Source organism: Monodelphis domestica, chromosome 1 (assembly GCF_027887165.1).
Source record: "Monodelphis domestica isolate mMonDom1 chromosome 1, mMonDom1.pri, whole genome shotgun sequence".
NCBI lineage: Eukaryota > Metazoa > Chordata > Mammalia > Didelphimorphia > Didelphidae > Monodelphis > Monodelphis domestica.
In genome coordinates, this window is record NC_077227.1 from 606,108,725 (window position 1) to 606,134,483 (window position 25,759).

The window sequence follows — 25,759 nt, forward strand, 5'->3', positions numbered from 1 at the left end:
GACATGACAAGAAGAAAAGAAATGGAGAAGAAAAGAAGGAAGAAAACATAGAAAGATGAAAAAGCAGTTATATTCTGCCATCTACTAACTATATAATCCCAAATAAATTAAATAACCTCTCTAGAACCCAGTTTCCTTGTCCATAAAATAATATGAGTTTTTATTTAATATTTTTAATTCAAAACTCAAAGATATAAGGAGGATTAGGGAAGAGAGGAAGGAAAAGATGGAAAGGTAAATGATTTTTTTAAACAAAAGCCTGACAGTGATGAGGAAAGAAAAGTAAGAAAATCTGTTTTTCTTTTGTCTATTCATTTTTCTCTGAAAAGAGTTCAGCAAAAACCACATGCAAAGAACACTGAAAAAAGAAAATCCAATACTTATATATTTTGGAAAATCTTTTCTAAATCCTCACAGTCTGGGAGGTATTGGGAGATAAAAATTATTGCACAGAAACAGTTGGAGGTAGGTATTCATCATTAGGATAAAGAAATCTAAGGAAAATAATAAAATGTACTTCTTTCAATACATCAAAGATTAATGCTTACTGAATGCAGTTTTTATCTCTCACCCCAGAATCTCAGAGAAACAATACTTTGCAAGATGCGTTAATTTCTTATTCTCTGGCTAAACATATGAATTATTGAGATTTTTCTGATTCTCTAATGAACAGGAACTAGGTGGCAAGGGAAAAAGGAAATATAATAGAAATGTCACTTAAGTCTCAAACAAGGACAAAGACACGGTCTTCATATGACAACAAAACACACTGAAATAGAGACAAGAGAATTATCTCCTGCCCCATTAGGAAACATGATATTCATAATGTTCCCACACTATTTCAGGGCCTTTGTCTTGATTTGTTACTCTGCTAGATTATATTAAAGCTGTAGCTTATTCCTCTAATTGGCCATTTGGTTAATGTTTATGTTTGAGTTCAAATTTTACTTATGAATGTATATTCTGCAAAAGAGATGAGACCCAATTCCTTTGACCAAAGATCCTCTCAAATCACAGAATCAGGGACCATTAAGTCAAACTTTCATATGAACAAATCTTCCCTACAACATATCCAGCCAGGGGTGATTCAGGTATTTCTACAAAATCTCCAAAAAGAAAGAACTTACTATCTTCCAAGGTTGTCCATTTCCATTGGGAAGCTCTTTTTAAAAAGGGTTTCCTTATATTAAGCTAACATCTGCCCCTGATATTTCAAATGAGGAACTATAAAGACTTTCCAGGGCTTTACTTGAAAAAAATAAGGTTTGGAAATGGAAGTTCCATTTCTATTAAATGAAATAACATATACGAAGCACATAATAAACCTTAAACCACCATATCAATGCTATCTCATATGTCATTTTCATTGTTATCATTATTATTATATGTTTGAAATGGAAAGGGATAGGATTGAGCAATGATACAGAATGAGCATGATTTTGATCATTCAAAAAATTAATTCATAAGGGGAGAGTGGGGCGGGTGTTAAAAAAAGGGAAGGAAAGAGAGGGGGAAGGGAATTTAATACACCCTAAAAATAAAAGGGAGATAAAAAAAGGAAAGGGAAGAAAGGGAGGGTGCAGGAGAAAGCAATACTAGGGAGGGAGATTGTGTGTGGTTGCTTAAAAAGACCCCAAAAGAAAAATAAGAGGACAATAAGAAAGGAAATGAAATAAAGGTGGGATTAAGGGGACTGATTAAAAAAAGAACACTAGTGTAGAAGGAAATAGTGAAAGAGGAAAGGACAGGAAAAGGAGAGAAAATAAAATGTTGGGGAATAAACAAGTAATAATCATAACTTTGAATGTGAAAGGGATGAACTCACCCATAAAGCAGAAGCAAATAGCAGAGTGGATTAGAAACCAAAATCCTACCATATGTTGGTTACAAGAAACACACATGAAGCAGGTAGACACACACAGGTTAAGGGGCAAAGGTTGGAGAAAAATCTATTGAGCTTCAAATGAGAAAAAAAAAGGCAGGAATTGCAGTCATGCTATCTGACAAAGCCAAAGTAAAAATAGATCTATTTAAAAGAGATAGGAAAGATAACATTCTGATAAAAGGCAGTATATACAATGTGGAAACATCAGTACTCAACATTTATGCACCAAATGGTACAGCATCCAAATATATATAAAAGAGCAATTGGTGGAGCTTAAGGATGAAATAGATCGTAAAACTATACTAGTGGGAGACCTGAACCTTTCTCTATCAGATATTAATAAATATGCCCCAACACTGACCAGCACAGAGGAGACCATCGAGCAGTTCTACTCTGACCTGAGTGTCATCCTGCACTCAGTGCCCACAAATGACAAGCTGATACTACTGGGAGACTTCAATGCCCGCGTTGGCCAGGACCATGAAAGATGGAAAGGAGTGCTCAGCAAACACGGTGTGGACAAAATGAACAACAACGGCCTACTGCTACTCAGCAAATGCTCAGAGTTCGAACTCACCATCACGAACACTGTGTTCAGGATGGCGAACAAATATAAAACAACGTGGATGCACCCAAGATCAAAACAGTGGCATCTCATTGACTACATCATTGTAAGCCAGCAAGACATCCAGGATGTGAAGATCACCAGAGCCATGAGAGGAGCTGAATGCTGAACAGACCACCGATTGGTTAGAGCGACTCTTCAAATGCGCATTGCACCTCGTCATCCAAAATGCGCCCAGACAGTTCGTGCATTTTACAACGTGAGTCGTCTTAGAGATCCATCTTATTTGCAAACATTCCAGTCCTGCCTGGACAACAAGCTGTCTACCAGGGACCACTCACTGGAAACTCAACCGAAAAATGGAACCAGTTCAGAGACACAGTGAAGGAAACATCAAAGGCAGTCCTAGGCCCCAAACAACACAACCACCAGGACTGGTTCGATGAGAACAACACTGCTATTGAAGACCAATTGAGCAAGAAGAACAAAGCCTTTATGGAGTGGCAAAATAACCCAAACTCTGCTCCTAAAAAGGACAGATTCAAGTCTCTCCAAGCCACGGCGCAGCGTGAGATCAGGAAGATGCAAGACCGATGGTGGGGGAAAAAGGCAGAAGAAATCCAGCAGTTTGCTGATATGAAAAACTACAAACAATTTTTCAGTGCCCTCAAGACTGTCTATGGACCATCAAAACCCACCACCACTCCCTTGCTATCCTCTGAAGGTGACACTCTCATAAAAGATAAAAAAGGCATCAGCAACAGGTGGAAAGAACACTTCAGTCAGCTTCTCAACCGACCCTCTTCAGTCGACCAAAGCTCCCTTGACCAGATCCCCCAAAACCACTCCATTGAACAACTTGATGTCCTTCCTTCAATAGAGGAAGTACAAAAAGCCATTAAACAAATGAGTGCAGGTAAGGCACCCGGTAAAGATGGGATCCCAACCGAGGTGTACAAGTCCTTAAAGGGAAAGGCGCTCCAGGCATTCCACATAGTACTGACCAGCATATGGGAAGAGGAAGACATGCCCCCTGAACTCAGAGATGCCTCCATCTTAGCCCTATACAAGAACAAAGGCTCACAAGCAGCCTGTGACAACTACAGAGGCATCTCACTACTCTCCACTGCCTGAAAGATCCTCGCCCGTGTTATACTCAACAGACTCCTGTCATCTGTTTCAGAGCAGAACCTGCCTGAATCACAATGTGGCTTCCAACCAGATAGCAGCACCATCGACATGGTCTTCACGGTGAGGCAGATGCAGGAAAAATGCCTTGAGCAGAACCTGAGTCTCTACATTGTCTTCATAGACCTGACAAAGGCGTTCGACACAGTGAACAGGGAAGCATTGTGGGTGATCCTCAGCAAGCTCGGTTGCCCAGAAAAATTTGTCAAACTGATCCAGCTCTTTCCTGTCGACATGATAGGGGAAGTCCTATCTGGTGGAGAGACTTCCGATAGCTTCAACATCTCCAATGGTGTGAAACAAGGCTGTGTCCTTGCTCCGGTACTATTCAACCTATTTTTCACCCAAGTATTACAATATGCTGTGATGGATCTAGACCTGGGCTTCTACATCAAATACCGAATGGATGGCTCACTATTTGACCTTCGCCGCCTGACTGCAAAAACAAAGACAACAGAGAGACTCATCCTGGAAACTCTCTTTGCAGATGACTGTGCTCTCATGGCCCACCAAGAAAATCATCTCCAAACCATTGTGGACAGGTTCTCCACCACAACAAAACTGTTTGGCCTGACTATCAGCCTCAGCAAAACAGGTGTTGTTCCAACCTGCACCAGGGAGGCCAACTAACCAGCCGTGCATTACAATTGATGGTACACAGCTTTCTAATGTCAACACCTTCAAGTACCTGGGCAGCAGAATCGCCAATGATGGGTCCCTAGACCACGAGATTAATGCCAGGATCCAAAAGGCCAGCCAGGCACTCGGGAGGCTGCGCCGCAAAGTCCTCTAACACAGAAGTGTAAGCACTGCAACGAAGCTCAAAGTGTATAACGCAGTGGTCCTCAGCTCGCTCCTGTAAGGTTGTGAGACATGAACACTGTACTGGAAGCACATGAAACAGCTGGAGCAATTCCACCAACACTCTCTCTGGTCAATCATGAGGATCCGATGGCAGGACCGAATCACCAACCAGGAAGTCCTCAACAGAGCCAACTCCACCAGCATCGAAGTCCTGGTCCTCAAAACCCAGCTACGATGGTCTTGACACGTCATTCGCATGGACCCACAGCGAATACCAAGACAGGTATTCTATGGTGAACTGTCAGCTGGACTCAGGAAACAAGGCTGACCAAAGAAAAGATTCAAGGATCAGTTAAAGTCCAACTTGAAGTGGGCTGGCATCACACCAAAGCAACTAGAACTCGCTGCCTCTGACAGAAGCAGCTGCCGAACCCACATTCACCATGCCGCCGCCACCTTTGAAGATGAACGACGTCGACGTCTTGCAGCTGCGCGTGAACGCCAACACCAGGCCACATCCGCACCTCCCGTAACAACTGGCGTCCCAGGCCCCCTGTGCCACAAACTGCGCCTCAGCCTTTGGACTTCAAAGCCACATGAGGGTACACCATAGAAGAAACCGCACAAAGACAATAGTCATTCTCGATCACCGAGAAACTACTATATATATATATATATATATATATATATATATATATATATATATATATATATATATATATATATATATATATATATATATATATATATATATATATATATATAATATAAGACAACCCCAAAGGCTTTTTGTCGTGTGGTTTGAACACAATTTTTGAGCATCAACATGTTCAGGGAAGCATTCGTGTGTACCCAACTGTTTATGGCCTTGTACTACATTGTGGAAATCCATGTATGAGCTTGTATGCTAAAGCAGTGTTGATATGATTGTACCCATTGTTCTAAGCCTGTCTCTTTGTACCCCACCCCTTATAAATTATATATATATATATATATATTTATATATATATATATATTCTTTTAGGCTACTTCAGGCTTTTTATGCCTACATGAACCAATATCAGTAGGTAGCTTTATTCATTTTATGTCTTTTTTAGGTTTTGGTTTTGTCTTTTCTTTATTTTAAATTTATTTTATTTTATTTTTATTTTATTTAATTGATTAATTTAGAGCATTTTTCTAGGATTACAAAAATCATGTTCTTTTTCTTCCCTTCCTCCAACCTCCTCACATATCCGATGCATAATTCCACTGGGTTTTACATGTGTCTTTGGTCAAGACCTATTTCTATATTATTAATATTTGCACTAGGGTGATCATTTAGGGTTTATAATCCTAATCATATTCCCATTGACACATGTGATCAAGCAGTTGTTTTTCTTCTGTGTTTCTACTCCCACAAATTTTCCTCTGAATGTGGATAGCGTTCATTCTCATAAGACCTTCAGAAATATCCTGGATCATTGCATTTCTGCTAGTAGGGAAGTCCATTACATTTGATTGTACCACCGTGTATCAGTCTCTGTGTACAATGTACTCCTGGTTCTGCTCCTTTCACTCTGCATCATTTCCTAGAGGTCATTCCAGTTCACAAGGAATTCTTCCAGTTCATTGTTTCTTTTCAGCACAATAGCATTCCATCTCCAACAGATATCACAATTTGTTCAGCCATCTGCTCATTTTCCAATTTCTTGCCACCAGAAAGAGCATGGCTATGAATATTCTTATACAATTATTTTTTCTTATTATCTCTTTGGGGTTGTAATAATTGAATTAATATTTCTACGCAGATATATATTTTATAAAAGTTTATTAGGAAGGGTAGACAATCATAGTTTAAATCTCATCATTCCTCTAAGTAACCTGATCATGAGTTGCCTAGCCTCCTAGTTCCTTCCCATGTTCCTTCTTTCTTCTTTTCTAAACACAAAAGCCAAAAGCCTTCACTTTTATTGACATACAACAAGTACATGGACTCAAAACCTGGCATAACTGTTTTATGTGAGGAATGTTGACGAATAGGTCAAGCTACTCAGGAGGGGGAGGGAATGAATTTCCTTGAACCCTGCAGGGTACAAACCCAACAGTGCTATGTCTGGATCAAAGGGTAGGTAGTCTTTTAGTGCCCTTTGGGCATAGTTATAAATTTCCTTCCAGAATGGTTGGATCAATTTCCCACTCCACCAGCAATGCATTAATATACCAATTTCACCATATCCCCTGCAACACTTATTGCTTTTCTTTGCTGTAATGTTAGTCAATCTGCTAGGTGTGGGGTGGTTCCTCAGAGTTGTTTTGATTTGCATTTCTCTAATAACAAGAGATTTAGAAGATTTTTTCATGTATTTATTAATAGTTTTAACTTCTTTATCTGAAAATTACCTATTCATGTCCCTTGCCCATTTATCAACTGGGGAATGTCTTGATTTTTTGTTCAATCGATTTAGCTCTTTATAAATTGGAGTAATTAGAACTTTGTCAGAGTTTTCTGTTTTGAATATTTTCCCCAATTTGTTGCTTTCCTTCTAATTATAGTTGTATTGGTTTTGTTTGTACACAAACCTTTTAATTTAATGTAATCAAAATTATATATTTTGCATTTTGTAATTTTTTTCTAACCCTTGCTTGGTTTTAAAGTCTTTCCTTTCCCAAAGATCTGACAAGTATATTATTTTGTGTTCACCTAATTTACTTATAGTTTAATTCTTTATATTCAAGTCATTCATCCATTCTGAGTTTATCTTGGTATTAGGGTATTAGATGTTGATCTAAACTTAATCTCTCCCATATTGCCTTCCAATTTTCCCAGCAGTTTTTGTCAAATAGTGCATTTTTTGTTCCCAAAGCTGGAATCTTTGGGTTTATCATGGACTGTCTTGCTGAGTCACTTAACCCAACTCTATTCCACTGATACTCCCTTCTATCTCTTAGCCATTACCATATTGTATTGATGACTACTGTTTTATAGTATAGTTTGAGGTCTGGTACTGCTAGGCCATGTTCCTTCACATATTTTACCAAATTTCTCTTGATAGTCTTGATAATTTGTTCTTTGAAATGAACTTTGTTATAGTTTTTTTTTTTCTAATTCAGTAAAAAAATTTCTTAGTAGTTTAATGGGTATGGCACTAAATAAGTAAATTATTTTGGGTAAGATTGTCATTTTTATTGTGTTAGCTCATCCTATCCTTGAGCAATTAATGTTTTTTTTCCAATTATTTAGATCTAGTTTTAATTGTGTGGAGACTGTTTTGTAGTTGTGTTCAAATAGTTCCTGTGTTTGTCTTGGCAGATAGATTCCTAAGTATTTTATATGGTCTAGGGTGATTTTAAATGGAATTTCTCTTTCTAACTCTTGCTGCTGAGATGTGTTGGAAATATATAGAAATGCTGATGACTTATGTGGGTTTATTTTGTATCCTACAACTTTGCTAAAGTTGTTGATTATTTCCACTAGCTTTTTAGTTGATTCTCTAGGATTCTTTAAATAGACCATTATATCATCTGCAAAGAGTGATAGCTTGGTCTCCTCATTGCCTATTTTAATACCTTCAATTTCTTTTTCGTCTCTAATAGTTACTACTAGATTTTCTAGTGCAACATTAAATAATCGAGGTGATAATGGGCATACTTGTTTCCCTCTTGATCTTATTGGGAAAGCTTCTAATTTATCCTCATTGCAGATGTACTTGCTGATGGTTTTAGATTTATACTGTTTATTATTCCTAGGAAAGGTCCTTCTAATCCTATACTTTCTAGTGTTTTCAATAGGAATGAGTGTTGTATTTTGTCAAAGGCTATTTTGTTTCTATTGAGATAATCATGTGATTTTTGTTGGTTTGCTTGTTTTTATGATCAATTATGTGGATGATTTTCCTAATATTAAACCATCATTACATTTCTGGTATAAATCCCATCTGATCATAATGAATGGCTCTTGTGATCACTTGTTGGAGTCTTTTTGATAATATTCTATTTAAAAGTTTTGCATCTATATTCATTAAGGAGATTGGTCTATAGTTTTTTTTTTCTTTCTCTGCTTTTGACCTGTCTGGCTTTGGAATCAGTACCATATTTATGTCATAAAAGGAATTTGGTAGACCTCCTTCTTTGTTTATTATGTAAAATAGTTTGTATAGAATTGGGATTAGCTATCCTTTGAATGTTTGATAGAATTCACTTATGAATCCAGCAAGCCCTGGGGATTTTTTTCCTTAGGGAGTTCTTTAATGGCTTGTTCAATTTCTTTTTCTGATATGGGGTCACTTAAGTATTCTACTTCTTCTTCTGTTAATCTAGGAAATTTATATTTTGAAAATATTCATCCTCATCACCTAGATTGCTATATTTATTGCCATATAATTGGGCAAAATATTTTTAATGATTGCCTTAATTGCCTCTTCATTAGAGGTTTTGCCTTGTTTTTGTATTGTCTTGGATATGTCACAAAAAGAAAACATAGCTCTCTATCACTGTTATTAGAATGTCAAATAGTTGGTAGCCCTGAACAGTGAGTCATCAATTATGCTATATTTCCATTTTCCTTATGAAACTTACTGTATGATATTGCTGTCCTACCATGTTATTCCTTAAAGACAAACAGAAACTTCCCCTTCAAAGTACCCAGCCCATTCCTCTCCAGGGAGAACCTATACACTGTGTATCACCATACTATTTACACTATCATGTTGATCTTCTGTTAAGAATGATAGAGTAGAGACAGCTTGGTGGCTCAGTGGAGAGAGAGCCCAGCCTGGAGAAGGGAGATCTTGGGTCCAAATCTAGCCCAATATAATTGACTGGCCCCAGACCATATAGTCATATTCTATCTGCTTTGCCACCATTCAAAAGTACCCTACTCTTGTTCTGGGACTAAATCTGAAATCAAATCAATAATACTATTGCTACTGTAAAGGCCAAGCCAATACTTTTATAACTCCACTCAGGATCTCTGATTACACAAGTCAAACCTCTCTTCTCTGTGCTATATACCTTGTATATTTGTTGTTTCTGCCTATTAGAATATAAACTCCTTAAAGGCAGCAGCTACCTCATTTACATATTTATAGACCAATTACTTAGGATATTATAGGCAAATAATAATTTTTTCCACTGCTTTCATTGATGATCTCATCAACTCCCATCAGTACAAGTATAATCTGCACAAATAACCTTTTAAATTTCTATACCCAGTTCAAATTGCTTTCTTGATTTCAAATTCAAAATCATCAAATATCCACTGAATTCTTCTATGGAGAGGCCTTGTCATGGCCTCAAATGCAGCATGTCCAAAACTGTACTCATTGTCTTTCACCAAATCTACCTCCAAACTGCTTTCTTACTTTTGAAGTAGGGAAAACCATAAAGTCTCTATCAATACTTATAACAATGTTTGGTACATAGTAACTACTTACTATTTGCTAGTTGGTGATGATAAGGGCTAAGATAAGGGTATTGAACTTAGCATTTAAGAGAAAGGAGTTTATAAGAGTAGGGTCAATACCTTGGTGAATTCAAAATCCAGAATTAAAAAGGTTGGGAAGTGAGTTGGTTATGAAGAATTTCAGGCAATGAGAGTGAATTATTAATGCTACCATTTGGGGTTATGAAATGGGATAGTGCTATTTTATGACAGCTCAAGTGAGTGACAGAATAAGGTGAGGGATTTTAATTTTGAATTTTTAAAGGATGAGGGCAACTTGAGTGTATTTATATGCAATGGAGAACAATCCAGTCTAAAAGGAGATGAGAGAAAAAAAATAATAATGGAGCTGAGTTGAGCTCATAGGCAAAAATCAAACTCAAAGCCTTGAGAAGAATTTCTCTTGCCAAAGAGAGACTCTTAAGGGATTGGTACAAAGAAAAGGAGGGCAAATGAATATCTAGAGAAGGATTTTAAAGTATGGAGAACAGGAGATGAGGGAACAGTTTTCTCAATAATTTAAGAAGCAAAGTCACCTGATATTTAGAGCCCTCTCACATTAGGGAATTTATTATGGTGTTGAAAGGAGACAGGAAAAGTCCAAAACAGTTATAGTTGAGAAAATAATAGAGTCAATCAGTGATGAGTAATTAAAATTTCTACTCAAAAGTGAAGACTCAATAGATTTTATATTTCATTCATTTATCAATCAGCCAATCAGCATGGCTGGTTGATTTATTTTTTTTTTTTCGTTTTCATGGTTTAGCTCATGGATAAATATGGAGTAAATTAATCTTGGGGGTGAAAGAACGACTGAAAACTGGTAGTGTATGAATGATGGTAGGGCCTAAGGGTGAAAGACAATTTTTTCTCTTCCATGTTTAAGCTAAGGTTAAAATGATGCAAAAACCTAATCCCCTCCATTTGTAATCTACCAGGTCAAATACTCTGTAAAATTTCTCTATCTAAAACAATTCATAGTTATTGTCTGATATAGTTACCTAATGAATTCCTTGCCCTTGTAAAATATCATTTTAATCTGTGGGTGGGACTACCCATGAAAAGTGGAAGGAATAGAAAAGATTTTGGGAAGGGAGTGAGGGAGAAAATAAGGAAGAAGGGGCCTTGGAAAAGCCTTATGGAAGCATAAACACCACCTCATCTTCAATAATATATAAGTACGGAAATTCAGTTTCTCTTCTCTAACAACAACCTCCAGAATCATATGCATAGCACACTCAAAACTAGTACAGTACAGCTCCTATCATAGCTAGGCTGTTATGAGTAAAGTACTTACTCTGCAAACTTTAAATTTCACATAAATATGAGGTTTTTATTAATGTTGTCAATATATTTCTATATTACTCTGTTCAGATAGTTGCTATAATTTACTGGAACATAGACCCCCTATCCTCCCTTCTTAAGCAGATCACTGCCACTTCATTCTTTTGCTCTACTCCAACCCCATGCTAATTACCCTGGCTCATCTATCTTAGGTGTACACCTTTCACCCAATTCTCACCTGTGGGTTTAAGAAGCTAAAGTATGCACAGTGGTCACACTCCAGGAAACCATCTTGGCAGATGGGCTAAACTACATGGAGGGTAACAGATAGACCACAAAACTCTTGGGGAAGTAGGGACTTGTGTACTCCAAGCATGTGAAAACTTTCCCCAGTGAAATGGGCAGATGGGAACAATGTGTTACAATAGCAATGAAGGTAGCGAAAGCAGGCACTGTGGAACACTATGTCAGGCACTGTGCTAAGTGTTGCAATTATGAGGATTGAAACAAAATAATCCTTCATCTTAAGGAGCTCACAGTCTAATGTATATATAAAATTCCTAGATGAGGAAACCCTCTCTACCACACTCAGAGCTTAAGAGACTTGTCCAGGTTCACATACATAGTATGTTTCAGATGTGGGACATGAATCCATGTTTTTCTCACTGAATTTTTAGTGAACTTGAAAATAAGCTCTTTGCTACCTTGAGGCAGGGATGGCTTACAACATAGAGTGCTGGACATTAGGTGAGGAAGATCTCAATTTATATCCTTGGCCCTATATTAACCAAAGCACTTTCCCTCTCTACTCTTTAGTTTTACAATCTGTTAATATGAAGACAACAGCTTCTAACTTCCATGGTTATTTTGAGGATTAAATGAGACAGTATATATAAAGTGCTCTGCAAACTTAAAGGGGGATCAATTAAATGTATTAGGAAGAGAAAAATGAGGAGGAGAAAGAGGAGTAGAAAGAGCAGAGAAGTAATAGTAGTAGTGCTTAAAGCCCTGGTGGTGGTACTTGTGGTAGTTGGTGGTAATGATGATGATGGTGGTAGTAATATATAAAACAGTTGTTCTTTTTAGGGAAAACAGATTTATTTCATTGATTTGTTAATGCATTCTCACAGGTACATTTTGTTTTTGTTTAATTTTTTATAAAGATATTTTATTTTTACCCACTAAATATAATAACAAATTTCTACATAGGTTTTCTAAAATTATATGATTCAAATGTCGCCCTTCCTCCCGTTCCTCAGCCCTCTGGGAGCTGGCAAGCAATTCGATCTGTGTTATATAGGTAGTATCATGCCAAACATTTCCATATCATTCAGTTTTGTAAAAAAAAAATCATTTAAAACTAAAAACCCAAATAAACTTAAGTGAAAAATCACATGCTCTGATCTTCATTCTAACTTCAACAGTTCTTTCTCAGAAGGTAGATAGCATTCTTTGTCCTAAGTTCCTCAGAATCATTGTATTGCTGAGAGTAGCTAAGTCTCCTTTGTCTAACTTTTTCAAGCCAAAGCAGAATATTTGAAGTGGTTCATCTGTTGCAGGAATTCAAAGAACAAATAGGACCATTTCCTCAGAATTGCTAAAGATAGGTTATCTTACCCCTTTGCTTGCCTTAGTCTAGTAACTGTGAAATACTGGGTTAAACAAAAGTTTGTGGTAAAACACAAAAACATAATGATTGTGTGTCTGTGTGTCTTTGTGTCTGTGTGTGTGTGTGTGTGTGTGAGAGAGAGAGAGAGATTTAATAAGAGAAGTAAACTTTTGCTAGTATATTTAATAGCAAATCTTTTCATAACCTATAAAGCATGTATAGCTGCAGAAGACAGATAAGTCATATTTCCTTGCACTATAGCTCACTAATTAAGACCACAAAATCCCATTCCAGTCCCTAGCCACCTAGAACTGGCTGTGCTTTCTAATCCCTTCACCTTATGCTTATCTGAACACTGCCCTGAACTGATCCTCCCATCTGAGGCCAAAGACTTGGCTATTGGGTCAGTGATCCAGTCATTTGCAGCAATTGAGCTTCTATTCATGCTTCATTAAGGTTTCCTTTGGTTTCTGCTTCTTCATTCCTCCCTCCAGAGAAAACATTCAAAAGATTAATTGAATATAGGACATTATGGTGGAAAAGAAGAGATAGTTAATGCAAATTAAACAGGGAAGGGCTAAAAAACTCTTGCCTCTCCTCTAGTATAACAAATACAGTGTCCCTGGAATTCTTGCTTTAGACACAGTTGATGCATGGGGCACTGTTTCTAAATGACTGATAACAAAATTCTTTGAGCAAGTAGATATGAACACTTATGCTGTATTTTTACTTCCAAGTCAATACACATTTTTGTGTACCTACTCTTACCTGGCTGGTGAGAGACCCTAAAAGAAGAAAGAGCACGTTCTTTTAATGAGTTTGCCAACTAAAGAGGATATACAAATTAATCATATTTAATTCAACAGACATTTGTTAACCTCCTTTTTACTTGAGATGACTGTAGTATAAATATAAAACATGACTTTGGCTCTAGCTTCTAGGAACTCAGGTTGTTAAGGAGAATACAACATGTGTGTGTTTTGTATGTACAAGATGATTTAAGAAGGGAGAACTAGCACTAACTAATTTTATGGTGGGGAGTATAAGGGAAAGACTTCTTGAAGAAGATGATTCCTAAGATGAGCCTTGAAGGAAGACATATCGATAAAGTCAGTATGTATAATGGACAATTAACTAGAACTGAATGTATTAGGAGTGACTTAAATGGTGAAGAATTCCTTTGGAAACCCCCTCCTAGAATTAGGAGGAAGAATCAAAAAGGATGAAGACTGTAAAAGTGAAACTTGGTCTTGATGGAAGGCCAAATTGAGAACTGTGTAGACATGGGGAATTGAACCAGAGCACAGACACAGAAGTGTAGATCATCCACCAAATTGAGAACTGTGTAGACATGGGGAATTGAACCAGAGCACAGACACAGAAGTGTAGATCATCCACCCATGAGTGCTACTAATGGTGTGATATTTATCAGATGTAGTGAAGAGGGGTGGTATTGATATATTGCTTCTTTACTACCACTTTTAGACCTGCTCTTTTCGATTACTCAGTATTCTCAATTTTGATATTTTTGCTAACCAAATATATCCCTTTTGTACTGATATTAATGACAATTATCTACTAGCCTCTTAGTCACTTTTCCTTTCTTTTGAAAGTGATTGAGTAAAACCTATATCAGATTGCTTGCCATCTCAGAGAGCATGACAGGAGGGAGAAAGGGAGAGAATTGTGCCCAAAACTTTAAAAACTACAGTTAAAAATTGCTTTACATTTAACTGATGGAAAAAATAAAATATTTTTTAAAATAAAGTAGTTCAGTAGCTAACTCACAGTATTCCTCTCTACAAGCCCTTATCATCAGAGATTTCAGCAAAACATGTTACTTCAAACACTCTAACCCCCAAGTTCCTAATTTTTGACAACTCTTATGGTCTTTTTTCCAATCCATTTCATCCACACAAAGGCATGGTCTTAATCATCACTGATAGGTGTTCCAAACCCACCAAAGAAATGGAAATTCCTTAATCGAACTGCCTCCTCCATCTCTCCCTGTGCTGCTTTTTCCCTTCTGAATTTATTCTTCTGCCCCATAATCTCCAATATTTCTAACTCTCAGTATTTTCTCTGGCCATCTACCTTGTCCTGATTTTATTTGCCTCTAATGCAAATCACTGTTCTATAGTTAATTCCACTTTTCCTTATTTTCTGCTGTCAAATCCTTTACAGTCATGTCCCATCAACTCTTTTTTTTCTTTTTTTTTCCTTTTTTTTTTATTTTAAATATATTTTATTTGATCATTTCCAAGCATTATTCGTTAAAGACATAGATAATTTTCTTTTCCTCCCCCCCTCCCCCCATAGCCAACACGTAAGTCCACTGGGCATTAGATGTTTTCTTGATTTGAACCCATTGCTTTGTTGATAGTATTTGCATTAGAGTGTTCATTTAGAGTCTATCCTCTGTCATGTCCCCTCAACCTCTGTATTCAGGCAGTTGCTTTTTCTCGGTGTTTCCACTCCCATAGTTTATCCTTTGCTTATGAATGGTGTTTTTTTCTCCTGGATCCCTGCAAGTTGTTCAGGGACATTACACCGCCACGAATGGAGAAGTCCATTATGTTCGATTATACCACAGTGTATTAGTCTCTGTGTACAATGTTCTCCTGGTTCTGCTCCTCTCGCTCTGCATCACTTCCTGGAGGTTGTTCCAGTCTCCATGGAACTTCTCCACTTTATTATTCCTTTTAGCACAATAGTATTCCATCACCAACATATACCACAGTTTGTTCAGCCATTCCCCAATTGATGGGCATCCCCTCGTTTTCCAGTTTTGGGCCACCACAAAGAGCGCAGCTATGAATATTTTTGTACAAGTCTTTGTGTCCATTATCTCTTTGGGGTACAGACCCAGCAGTGCTATGGCTGGGTCAAAGGGTAGATATTCTTTTGTCGCTCTTTGGGCATAGTTCCAAATTGCCCTCCAGAATGGTTGGATCATTTCACAGCTCCACCAGCAATGAATTAATGTCCCTATTTTGCCACATCCCCTCCAGCATTCATTACTTTCCTTTGCTGTTATGTTAGCCAATCTGCTAGGTGTGAGGTGATACCTCAGAGTTGTTTTGATTTGCATCTCTCTGATTATAAGAGATGTAGAACACTTCTTCATGTGCTTGTTAATAGTTTTGATTTCTTTATCTGAGAACTGCCTATCCATTTCCCTTGCCCATTTATCAATTGGAGAATGGCTTGATTTTTTGTACAATTGATTTAGCTCATTATAAATATGAGTAATTAAACCTTTGTCAGAGGTTTCTATGAAGATTTTTTCCCAATTTGTTGTTTCCCTTCTGATTTTAGTTATATTGGTTTTGTTTGTACAAAAGCTTTTTAGTTTGATGTAGTCAAAATTATTTATTTTACATTTTGTGATTCTTTCTATATCTTGCTTGGTTTTAAAGCCTTTCCCCTCCCAAAGGTCTGACATGTATACTATTCTATGTTTACCCAATTTACTTATGGTTTCCTTCTTTATGTTTAAGTCACTCACCCATTTTGAATTTATCTTGGTGTAGGGTGTGAGGTGTTGATCTATTCCTAGTCTCTCCCACACTGTCTTCCAATTTTCCCAGCAGTTTTTATCGAATAGTGGATTTTTGTCCCAAAAGCTGGGATCTTTGGGTTTATCATATACTGTCTTGCTGAGGTCGCTTGCCCCCAGTCTATTCCACTGATCTTCCTTTCTGTTTCTTAGCCAGTACCAAATTGTTTTGATGACTGCTGCTTTGTAATACAGTTTTAGGTCAGGGACTGCAAGGCCCCCATCATGTGTGTTTTTTTTCATTATTTCCCTGGATATCCTTGATCTTTTGTTCTTCCAAATGAACTTTGTTATAGTTTTTTCTAAATCAGTGAAGAAGTATTTTGGTAGTTCAATGGGTATGGCACTAAATAGATAAATAAGTTTGGGTAGGATGGTCATTTTTATTATATTGGCTCGTCCTATCCATGAGCAGTTAATGTTTTTCCATTTGTTCAAGTCTAGTTTTAGTTGTGTGGCGAGTGTTTTGTAGTTGTGTTCATATAGTTCCTGTGTTTGTCTTGGGAGATAGATTCCTAGGTATTTTATTTTGTCTAAGGTGATTTTGAATGGGATTTCTCTTTCTAGTTCTTGCTGCTGAGCTGTGTTGGAGATATATAGAAAAGCTGATGATTTATGTGGGTTTATTTTGTATCCTGCAACTTTGCTAAAGTTGTTGATTATTTCAATTAGCTTTTTGGTTGAATCTCTAGGATTCTTTAAGTAGACCATCATGTCATCCGCAAAGAGTGATAACTTGGTCTCCTCCTTGCCTATTTTGATGCCTTCAATTCCTTTATCTTCTCTAATTGCTACTGCTAGTGTTTCTAGTACAATGTCAAATAGTAGAGGTGATAATGGGCATCCTTGTTTCACTCCTGATCTTATTGGGAATGCATCTAGTTTATCCCCATTGCAGATGATATTAGCTGTTGGTTTTAGATATATACTGTTTATTATTTTTAGGAATGACCCTTCTATTCCTATGCTTTCTAGTGTTTTTAATAGGAATGGGTGTTGTATTTTATCAAAGGCTTTTTCTGCATCTATTGAGATAATCATGTGGTTCTTGCTAGTTTGCTGGTTGATGTGGTCAATTATGTGGATGGTTTTCCTAATGTTGAACCAGCCCTGCATCCCTGGTATGAATCCTACTTGATCATGGTGAATGATCCTTCTGATCACTTGCTGGAGTCTTTTTGCTAGTATCCTATTTAAGATTTTTGCATCTATATTCATTAGGGAGATTGGCCTATAGTTTTCTTTCTCTGTTTTTGACCTGCCTGGTTTTGGAATCAGTACCATGTTTGTGTCGTAAAAGGAGTTTGGTAGAACTCCCTCTTTGCTTATTATGTCAAATAGTTTGTGTAGTATTGGGATTAACTGTTCTCTGAATGTTTGATAGAATTCACTGGTGAATCCATCAGGCCCTGGGGATTTTTTCTTAGGAAGTTCTTTGATGGCTTGTTGGATTTCAATTTCTGATATGGGATTATTTAGGAATTCTAGTTCCTCTTCTGTTAGTCTAGGCAGTTTGTATTTTTGTATATATTCATCCATTTCTCCTAAATTGGTGTATTTATTGCCATATAATTGGGCAAAGTAATTTCTAATGATTGCCTTAATTTCCTCTTCATCAGAGGTGCTGTCCCCCTTTTCATCTTTAATGCTGTGAATTTGCTTTTCTTCCTTCCTTTTTTTAATTAGATTGACCAGTACCTTGTCTATTTTGTTTGTTTTTTCAAAGTACCAGCTTCTTGTCTCATTTATTAAATCAATAGTTCTATCACTTTCGATTTTATTAATTTCTCCCTTAATTTTTAGGATTTCTAATTTGGTTTTCTGCTGGGGGTTTTTAATTTGATCGCTTTCCAGTTTTTTCATTTGCATTTCCAATTGATTGATCTCTGCTCTCCCTTGTTTGTTAATATAAGCATTCAGGGATATGAATTTACCTCTGATTACTGCTTTGGCTGCATCCCAAAAAGTTTGAAAGGATGTTTCGCCATTGTCATTTTCCTCGATGAAATTATTAATTGTTTCTATGATTTCTTCTTTAACTAAACGGTTTTGGAGTATCATATTGTTTAATTTCCAATTGGTTTTAGATTTGGTTTTCCATGTACCATTACTAATCATTATTTTTATTGCCTTGTGATCTGAGAAGGCTGCATTCATTATTTCTGCTTTTCTGTATTTGTGTGCTATGTTTCTGTGACCTAATGTATGGTCAATTTTTGTGAATGTGCCATGTGGTGCTGAGAAGAAGGTGTATTCCTCTTTATCCCTATTTATTTTTCTCCATATGTCTATTAATTCTAATTTTTCTAAGATTTCATTCACTTCTTTTACCTCTTTCTTATTTATTTTTTGATTTGATTTATCTAAATTTGATAATGGTTGGTTTAAGTCTCCCACTAGTATGGTTTTATTGTCTATTTCTTCCTTCAATTCTCCTAGTTTCTCCATTAGAAATTTGGGTGCTATATTATTTGGTGCATACATATTGATTAATGATATTTCCTCATTGTCTATAGTCCCTTTTAACAAAATATAATTACCTTCCCTATCCCTTTTGATCAGGTCTATTTTTGCATTGGCTTTATCAGATATCATGATTACCACTCCTGCCTTCTTTCTATCAGTTGAAGCCCAGAAGGTCTTACTCCATCCTTTAATTCTGACCTTGTGGGTGTCAACCCGCCTCATGTGTGTTTCTTGAAGACAACATATGGTAGGGTTTTGGATTCTAATCCATTCAGCTATTCGTCTACGTTTTATGGGTGAGTTCATCCCATTCACGTTCAAAGTTATGATTGTCATTTGTGGACTCCCTGGCATTTTGATTGCCTTCCCTAATTCTAACCTATTCTTCTTCGGCTCTACCTTTTAGTCCAGTGATTTACTTTGAAACAGTCCCCCTTGTCCCCTCCCTTGATGTTTCCCTTTTTAGTCCCTCCCTTTTTGTTCCCTCCCCTTCCCCCCTCTCTTTCCCTCCCTTTTTGTTCTCCCTCTCCCCCTCCCCCCCCTTGGTTTTCCCTTCTCCTTACCCTTGTTGGGTAAGATAGAATTCAAGATCCCAATGGATCTGGATGTTTTTCCCTCTCAGAGTTGATTTCCCTGAGATTGAGGTTTAAGTAACCCCCCCCCTCTTCCTCTCCTTCTTATAGGAGTTTTCTTCCCCTCCCCTTCCCATATGAATCTTTGTGTGAGAATGATTATTCTATTTGGTCTTTCTTTACCCCCTATTTATACATTACATTTTCCCCACATATTAGTATACATAGGTTGATATAAATGTAGTCCTTATAGAAGAGAGTTTGACCTCTCTGCCCTCTGCCCTCTGCTCTCTGCGCTCTTTCTCTTTCAGGCTACCTGATGGCTGTCCTTGCAGGAGCTTGGCCTCTGGCCAAGCTCCATCTTTAATCTTTCTCTATTCACCTCTCTGACCTGCGTGGTATGGATCTCAGGACTGGAATAGCCTACTGAATTGGTCCTTTGATCAGAGCTTAGCTGTGGCTCATTGATAATTAATAAAGACTCATCCTGAACACCTCATATCTCTACTAGGACTCCGTCACTTCCCTCGTGGTATCAAAACTTCTATCCTGTCTCTATCTTCCTACCTTGTGGCTTCTCTCACCTCAGAGAGAGCTACAGATGGCGCCCAACTTTCTCGTGGCATTCCACTCTTTTATTTCACACAGCGAATGGGAGAACACGTTCGAGGACACGAGGCTAATAGTAGGCGGGTGCCGGAAGTCCAGGAAGGTTGCCGATCCTCTGGCCAAGGACGGTAAGTCCTCCTCTGCTTGAGGTGGGTCTCCCCTCTGAACCCTGCTCGACTCTTAATGTCGTAGCTTGATGGGGGAGAAATGGAAGTCTCAAGAGCTTGATTGCCTGAGACGGAATCAGGATGAGGGAAGCACACGATCGGTCAGAGAGGGATTCTTAAACTATCTCTGTCAGGGAGGTGCAGTTTCCCTCCCCCACCTGGGTCTGCTAGTCGGAGGCCTCCTCTCTCGGACCTGGATCTCCGGAGGTTAAGAAACACCTGAGGAGTGGTCTGAGGGGGAGGGGAAGAAAAAGGACATTTGACCCAGGGAAACCCTCTCTAGGGGCGATTGAGAACTTGAGAAATCTCAGTCTGAAACAAACAGTTGCTAGAGCCTAGTGAATTTCAAAAGGAGCAACTGGGAAAAGAAAAAGCAGGAGTTAAAATTTCAGCAGGAAAGCAAAGTCAAATTTACCTGCTATTCATACGCAAAAGCGGAAAAGCCTAGTGAAGACTCAAGGCAGAAACTGCTGCAGAATGCTAAGGAGTTCTTTCTTAAGCACTTCTTATTTCAAAGGTTCTGCAAGCTAATCTTTACAAGAAACTCCCTGTGCCTTTTCAGGAGAGGTCGGACTCAGATGCATTTGAAAGGCCTATCAGGAAGTGGTTGCTTTCAGGGCATTTAAAAGATCAGAATTACTTGGAAAAAACGGATAAAAAACAAAAAATTTTTTTTTTCTAATAAAACCGTAGGTCTCAGCACAATTAAGGAATCAAGGTAATAATCCTGAATTAGGTTAAATTCGGAACAGCCTAAGTTGTAAAAAGATATTGCCATTCTGTAACCAAAGGCAGAAGATTTTTTTTAAACAAGCAAGCCTCCAAACTCATTTAGCATGTGAAAAAGCTCCTAGGAACTCTTTTGTTTGAGGTCCAGCCAGGTAAAGGCAGGCTTTACCTGGGCGATTGCAAATACAGTAAAGTAAGATTTGGGAATTTGAATTTTAGTTTAGGTTGGATAGGCAAACTTATAAAGGAATGTCTGCTTATATTTTTTGATAAAGGAAGTTAAAAAAGGAGAATTAAAAAATCTTTCTCTGACTTTTGTTATATGCCACAGAATATCAGGACTAGAAATGTTTTATCTGTAGAGACATTTTGGTATATATCTCAAGGTAATTAAAGTGCAAACAGAAAACTTTTAAGGTTTGGGCTTAAATCTGAAGCAGCTTGAAATGTTTTTTCTCTACTGGCCACGTGGCTTGAGCCACGTGGAAGATAGCATCAGAGCAACTGAGGTTGCAAGTTTTATCACTAAGGCTGTAATTGGCTAGAAGAAAAAATTTAATACTAAGATATAATAAGCATGAATTGGAATATGATTTAAAGGAATTTCTAGGGCTTTCTAATTTTAACCATGGAGGAATTATTAACACTTTTCTAAGCAGGACATAAAGCAACAGGAGGAATCTTGAGCAGAGCTTATTCAAACAGCCTGTTTGCAGTTCAGAAACTTTTTTACTGGGCATATTAACATACCTGTATCCAGAAAGCAAATGATTTATAATTAGAATAGCTTTTACTATGGAAAATTAAGACACATGCTCAGCAGAGTAAAAGCATGGTTAGAAGGATTCAATCTGTTTACCAGTGGTTAATTATTAAGGTTATCAGGAACTCTGTTACTCAGTACAGTGATTTATTAAGGATTTGAAAGAGGCAATACTATCATGTATTAAAATTGCAGATATTGAAGCTGATCATGATATTGAAAAGAGACCTATGATAATAATGCAAATTCAAAGATTACTGGCATAATTTGATTTACTTCTGCAGTGAAGATTTGCAGATTTAGCAGATGAAAGTAATGATTTTATTCACAGTATTAAGATCTTTTCAGTTATGAAGCTAAGGGCAGTAGTTCAGAAATAACAACTTCTGTGCAACTGTTTGATAATTCTGTGCATATTTTTACAGCATAAGACAATGCTATAATTTTAATAACTGCACAAGGTGGAAATTTTTCAAAAAGCAAAAATTGTGTGCAGGCAGACAAAGACTTAAGATCCCAGCACACATGGGTCAATTCATAAGTGATTTATAGAATGATATTTTTATGATTATGGATTTGAAAAAGCAAATATTTAAGCATCTATACATGCTGCTTTGCAAGATCTATTGTACATCTATATCCTGAACAAGCAGGTGATATCGCTTATCAATGCAAACTGCTGTGGATTAATTTCACCCCTGATAGACATCCATGCATATTTTGGAGCAAAAGGTGCATTTCAGTTTGCTCCTGGCACAAAGGTTGAACTGTGAAAAATGATGGGAGATACTTACTCTCCTGGTTTATGGGTTCAAGCTCAAATGAAGTAGTGAGCAAAGTGATTGCAGATTTTATAAATAACTGTGCACGACTGTCTATTCCAAACAGCTTGGAATAGCAGGGCTTTTAACAGCAATGCAAGGGCTAAATTGCATAGCTCATGGCTTACAGGCAAGCTATGGTACGAAGAGCTCAAAGGAATTCATGAGCCCCAAGGTTCAAAAACAGAAGGTATATATGTTCTGTCACTTTCTAACTAAGACCCAATGAGGCTTTCATTTGGGGTCGAGGTTTTCTGTTTACTTTCTCAGATACATGGAGTCCATGGAAGATGATTAAGAGCATCTGATGGCAAGAAAATCTGCCCGCAAGAAGGACAGAAGGCAGAGGTGTCTGGCACAGGACACCAGAAAAGCAGCACATGGACTGTAAAGACTGCCCTATAGGCAGGTTTAACACACTATACACACACACATGCAATTGTATGAGAAACAATGTACATGCAGAAGAGTATCATTGAGTCACTAACAGATATTCTGTTCTAGGAATATATGGGTATTTGGTAAAAGATCTAACTTTATTACATGCCTGACAATTTTGAATGGTATTGGTACAATGTGTAACTTGAAATGATATTATTGGAATTGTTCCATGTTAGCCAAATTTGATCAAATATCAAAAGGGTATAATTGGGAATGTTATGACAGTATAAGGAATGCTGTCCACTTGCAGCACAAAAAGGGTATTACTATCCAAAATGTAATGATGATTATGATCTTAAAGGGTACATTATATTTGCAAACAACATGTTTTTATTAGAATCAGACTTATCTAGAAGTCAATTTTGTTAAGCTGTGACTGTTCCACTTTCATAAAGAAAGAGGTGGATATGATATCACTAATCATCTATCTCTTCTACACCCCAGAAAGAATATGTTAAAGCTTTGTAACAATCAATATTGAATGTAATGATAAAGATCACATTGTGTGAGATACCTGAATTGGGTTAAAAATCATCAAGATATTAAGACTGTAAGGGACCCAAGGGGATGATAATGTTGGGTCGAGGTCTTGTTTATATGTTCACAGATAATGAAAACATCTGGTCTCCCACGTCATGCTTCATGCCAGCTGATACAGACCAGGAAGAGAAGCAGACGGAAGGTGATGGCATCAGCTACCTACATGCCAGCCACAATCCAGACTCGCTGGAAGGACACTTCTTTGGTGACTAATATCACTCTAGAACAATGACATTACACTATTAGAGACATTGGCTATTAGGCCACTGACGGACACTTGTCATGCTGACATCCATTGAGATGGGGTACCCAGAGCAACATCAAGTATGCTAATTCAGAAGGACTAAATCACACTTGTGTCTGTACAAGACACCAGATACGTCCCACATTCCAAAGACTTTGCAATGGGATTGAGATGAAATAGCTACAAATTGTCTAGCTACTAAAGTATACCTTGTATTTTGTATATGATACTGTCAAAGGGAATTTTGTATGCATTGTGAATTGTATGCATTGTAAAGCTACCACTTGTATTGTAAGAAATGCTGTTATCAACAAGGGTATAGACCTTGGTATGATTCTCCAAAGAAGTAGGAGATAGAAAACTCTCATCCATAGGATAGATCTGATACCTCTGACATCAAAAATGAGGTGCTAAGCAGGAAATGATGCACAGACAGGTTTAATGGACAGATGACACTGATGTTACTCTCAAGAAAGGATGAGAGATCAGGGAAAAGACACTAGGAAATCTTTAATCAGGAACCTGAGTTATTGTAAGAGATCATTGACATCCAGGCAAAGATTATGTTCCTGACAATACCAGGATGGACATTAAGGGCTGACTACCAGAGATGTAGTTAAGTGTTAATACCATTGCTAACCATTACTCCTGATACCCTGTTTTTGTGGGTAATATTTTGATAGGAAAAATGTCTTGCTCTCCTCCAACAGTCCCAGAATTCAGACGGCCGCTGGATTCGGGATCTATTGGCTTCCCTTTCATATACTGGAAGACGTTCTGGTATATGGAAGTAAGACCTCATGAAAAACTGAGGGCTCTAGGTTTGACAATTTCTGTGGACGCGCAGTCATTGTCTCTCCTAGGTGGAAAAAATTATTATTGCACAAAAACAAGGAGCAAGGGCAAAGTATAATCTAAGTTTTACTGTTTTGGAGTATGGATTGAAAACATGACACAATAGGCACAGATAAGCTTGCAGAAAAAGCACATTGAATATTATACACTGACAATTAGGAATGAAAAAGCTATGTCAAATGCTGTAGGTACAAGAAACTGTAGAAATTGTTTCTACATGGGAAACAACTTAAGCTTCTATTTACCCAAACATTGGTTTGGTGGAATGAATTTTGCAAATATTGGTAATGGTATAGGCTTGGTTATCATATTGATGGGTTTATTTATACAAGCAGAGATTTAAAATAAGGATGACATAAGGAATATGCAGTCAGAACTTGAAATATTACTTCATTATCACCATCATGGTTATTTAAGCTACAATTGAGAATGTAAAATGGATGGGAATATTGGTATTTGTTAAAAATTTGCACTGTGATTGATGTATTGATGTTTTTGCACAGCCTGTAATGGTGCAAAATTATGTTCATATACAAGGCGAACTTTGATCTATTTAGATCAGGAATTAGAAATCATTGGGAACATAAGTTCTGATATTTTACATTGGCTCAGTTTCAAAGATACCACATAGACTGTGAGCCAAGAGCCAAGAGAATCTTGTATTAATTTTGGGATCAGGTTCCCAGGATCAATTTTCTGAGATCATTTGACATGTGATAACATGATCCTCCAGAAATGTTTAGAGAGGATGTTTTTCTTTGAAGGGATCTCTCCCAACACACAAACAAAAAGAAAAGGGAGAGGAATCTTATAGAGATCAGTATTTATATTTTTAGAGGAAACTTTTTAAAGTCACTCTTGATTGATCAACCTTGATTTTTTTCTTTTACACTATTAAGGCCAGAATTTTTAAGTACAAGGAAAGTATTGTTAATGCTCTGATCCAGAATTATGAAGGTGCAAAGATTTCTAGAATTACAGTCACCTAACAGTCGGTGAACATGAGAACATGACAGCAATTGTTAATTTTCAGATGACCATACTGGAGAGTGATGTCTGATTGCATGTAAGGGGAATCATAATGAATCTTTCATTATGGACCAGACAGCCTCAGCCACGGTTACATTTTCCATGTGAAATGGATGTTTGAGGTTGGGAAATGCAGAGACATGGCGTGCTGACACCCTCAGTCGCTGGATGTCCTGCCATCGGGCTACCAACCAGTTTCCTATGTGG